At 35.5% G+C, this 3,891-nt stretch overlaps 1 pseudogene; it reads left to right on the top strand.

Moving 5' to 3' along the window:
* Window positions 1–1,717: 1,717 nt before the first annotated feature.
* On the top strand, window positions 1,718–3,145 carry LOC121800044 (annotated as a pseudogene).
* Window positions 3,146–3,891: the final 746 nt, after the last annotated feature.

Here is a 3,891-nt window from a genome sequence, read left to right as displayed (position 1 = left end):
TTGATTGCTATTGTCAGGGAATTGGGGTCTCAGATGGATTCACGTGAACGTTGCCTGGGTTATCCACACGCCGCAATGAGGCCGACGAGCCATCTCCGCAGAGCCGCCCCATTGGCCGCTACAACTGCTGTCTCGTCCACGAATCTGCCCCCGCCAGCTCCTTCGTGCAGCCCCGATATCAATGGAGATGAGGGCGAATTGTTAGACGATGACCCACTCCCACTAGCCGTGATATCTCAGTCGGGCGACTCCAATACCATTCCAACATCGATCCCTCATTTTGTACTTGTTTTCCCCGGTTCTATAAAATTGGGGATTTCAGAGGGTGTGAAACGCGACTGCTTTAGTTCTTCTCTCGGCAAGAGTAGAGTTACAGAGAAATTTCACAATTTGGATGATATAGGTTTTAATGATGGCGCGAATCCAATTGATGGTGATGTTGCAAGAATGAATCATCGACCAAGATCGCTTGACGGTGATAAACGGTGGATTCCTCCGGGCAAGGACACGTCGTGTTTGAGCATTCTGGGACGCGTGGACAAGCTTCCCATTTTAACGATGAATTTTGGCAACCACAATAGTCATCCTTTGATGATTTTTTATGGAGGTGATGCAGGGAGACGCTCAACTATTCGGTGTATGTTTGACCCAGGAGGATTCCTCGACACTCATTGTTGCTTCATGGTGCTCACCTTGAGGACAAGGTGGATTTCAACCGTGGGGGAGTTGATACGATTATTATTATTATTATTATTATTATTATTATTATTATTATTTAGTTAGTTAATTATAGATTGACATATCTTTTTCATATCTTTTGTCTTGCTCATTAAGTTAGTATCCACTATTATAAATAGTGGACATTGTTATTCATATAATTAATTCAATAAATATCAATTATCCTTCTATTTTATTTTCTCTTACTCTCTTTCCTTTCAAACGTGCAAAACGCACAAAATCATAATTTTGACGCCGGATTGATCGACGGGCAAAAGCTCCCGCGACGTTCGACGCAAAATCTACGAGTTAAGGAACTTCATCCTTAACATATGATGTTATCACTTTGAAAAAAAACATTTTCCTGACTTTCTGTAAAATTATTTAAAACATATATGCTTTTATTGTGCTTATTGTTTTTCTATCTGTCAAATAATACTCTCCATATACACTGGAGCCTGGAGATTAAAATTTCAGATCCTGTCCGGCCCATCTTATTTTCCAACCTGGCCCAATGTATTGAGAAAGGACTGTCAACCGACAGTGGTAAATTTCTTAATTTACTTTACCATCATTGCTTCTTTATTCTAATCCATTAATGACATACATGTGTAGTTCACTCCTTTTAGAAGTCTTTTCAAGAAATTCGCACCATCTGCTTCTAATTGAAATTGTAATATAATTATCTGGGGTGTATTCATTAAATATGAAAAAAATACTACATAATTAGCGAGCTAGATAAAAGTTTAATGTTGCAATAGAATACTAAAGACATCGTAATGTATCTCTAATGTTCTCAAATGAATCTAGAAATATGGCTGCTAATTCTAAAGGCGTCTATTGATCATGATCAGACACTAAGTCAATAACTTAATTTGGTTTAGGTTCTCTCGTGATAATTAATTGAAACCATCATTAACTACACCAAATCCAGTAATTTATCAATTACTGGTTTGATTGTGGATGGACAACACTTAATTAGAACTTTTTAGAAACCAACCATAATCAAGCTATATTAATTGTAACTACAATAATTTGAAAAAATCTAAAAACAGACCCAAACCTCTCAAGGAATACATTTGCTCAATATTTTCAGACATTCAATTTCAAGAATGATTTTTTTTCTCTATTTCCTCACCAATTATCTCCTAGGATATGGTTAACATGATGCGAATCTTGTGAAACAAAAATAAAAAAAGTAATTAGAATTAAAGAAGGAATATATTTTTCTACCAAAAAAAGAAGGAATATATTTAACTACATGTATTATTAATAATCCAAAAGGAATTAGTAGAGTATTTAAGAACAGGTAATGATGGTTAGAATATTGGCCTACCCAAAATTGATGATAGTCACGTTCAAGTGTGAAAGCCTAAAGAAATTAAAAGATGCAAAGAGAAAAATCATTAGACAAAAAAGAATGAAAAAGAAAAAGAAAATGTGTCCCCATGCAATCATGCAGTTAGTTGTTGTTTGCCTCACTCAAATATACATTCCTTTTCCACCTCATAAATACATAAACCTTCATCTCAAACTCATAAATCCAATTTCACAAAATCAAAAAACATGGTCAAAATCGGCACTAAACTGCCTAATTTCTGCTTAAACCGGATTAGGCCTCTAGCCCGGGTTCGTTCGCCTCCAAACAATGCTAATTTTGCCGATCAAGAGAAAAAAGACAGTTGTGAGAAGCCGGCTGCAAATGGCCGGAAAATCATGATCGTGGTGGATCCAAGTGCTGTGGCTAAGAGCCGTCAGCCACGCCATTCAAAATCAAGATTTGGTGGTTTTGCTCTATGTCATTAAGCCTTCTAAACAAGGTTAGTTTATGGTGTAATTTGAGTTGAATTGGTTGATTTGGGAATGTTTACTTATGTAACTTAAATATAATAAAAAATGTGTGTTGTTATCATATATCATCTTTCCTATTGAACAAGTGCAGGGGATGGAGAGGCAAAAATTGATTCAAGAATTCCTGCATTTCTGACTAGTATGAAGAGTATGTGCCAAGTGAAGAGGCCTGAGGTAAGTTGAATTTATTTTATTTATTAATGATGATGATTAGTTGATTTAATTTAAAATGTGGGAGATAGGTGTGTATGGAGGTTGAGGTGGTGGAAGGGAAAGAGGCGGCGCTGCTGGTCGTTGGGCAGAAGAAACGGTCGGTGACGTGGCGGCTAATGCTGACGTGGGCGGGTGGTTGTATGGCCCTGGCTGTGAGGAGGAAGAGCAAGAAAATTGGGGGATATGAATATCTCATTACTACTAAAAGGCAGAAACATTTTTGGCATCAATTTTGTTTTAATTTAATTTATTTTTGTGTTTAGTTGCATTACTTGGTTTGTGATGTGGAAAATTGAATTTGATGGATTGAGTAGCTGTATATAAAATTGATTATTTTTTCGTATAGAGAGATTAGTGTGGTGTATGCAGGATATGAAATATATTTAATAAGTATTATTCTATCGGGATATAATCAAATAAGGAAGTTGTGTAGTATTATAAGTTGAGTTGGGGTTGCTAATGCAAAATCTAATTGTTAATGACTGTTGTAATTTGAATCAAGTATTTAATGGTATCTAGATGTTGTTGATGAGACTATTGTGTGATATTTTAGGTTTAAGAATTTTATAATTGACTAAATCGAAGAATTTGTACAATTGACTTTAATTAAGTGTAGTAATTAACCTCGGTTCATCGGATAGTTCTATAACTCCAATTGAATTTGAATGTGTCACGAACAGAAGATTAACTTTTTTGTTAATTCCAAAAATTGCACAATTAACACTTTTTTTTAATATAGCACACGAAGAATAGTTATTTTTATATAGCATGGGTTATAGTAATAGCTTCAAACACAAGAAATAATGATTGTAAAACGACACAAGAAACAATGATTTACATCCATATTTACTGGAAATCCTTTGTATCGATTCTTTTTACCAGTGATTACTCCCTCCTCCGTCCGTCATTAGGAGTCCCATTTTTTAGCGTCACGAGTTTTAGGAAATATTAAGAAAAGTTAGTGGAAAAAAGTTAGTGGAATGAATTCCACTTGTATATACTAATTTTAAATGAAATGTGAGTGGAATGAGTTGGTGGAATAAACCTTTCCAACTTGATCAAATCCCAATGTCCCTCTCGGCAGAGAGAAGATGCAACTGTTACGGTCGT

This window comes from Salvia splendens, chromosome 4 (assembly GCF_004379255.2).
Source record: "Salvia splendens isolate huo1 chromosome 4, SspV2, whole genome shotgun sequence".
Taxonomy (NCBI): Eukaryota; Viridiplantae; Streptophyta; class Magnoliopsida; order Lamiales; family Lamiaceae; genus Salvia; species Salvia splendens.
Note: the sequence above shows the minus strand (reverse complement) of the source record. Positions and strands in the feature narration are given on the sequence as shown.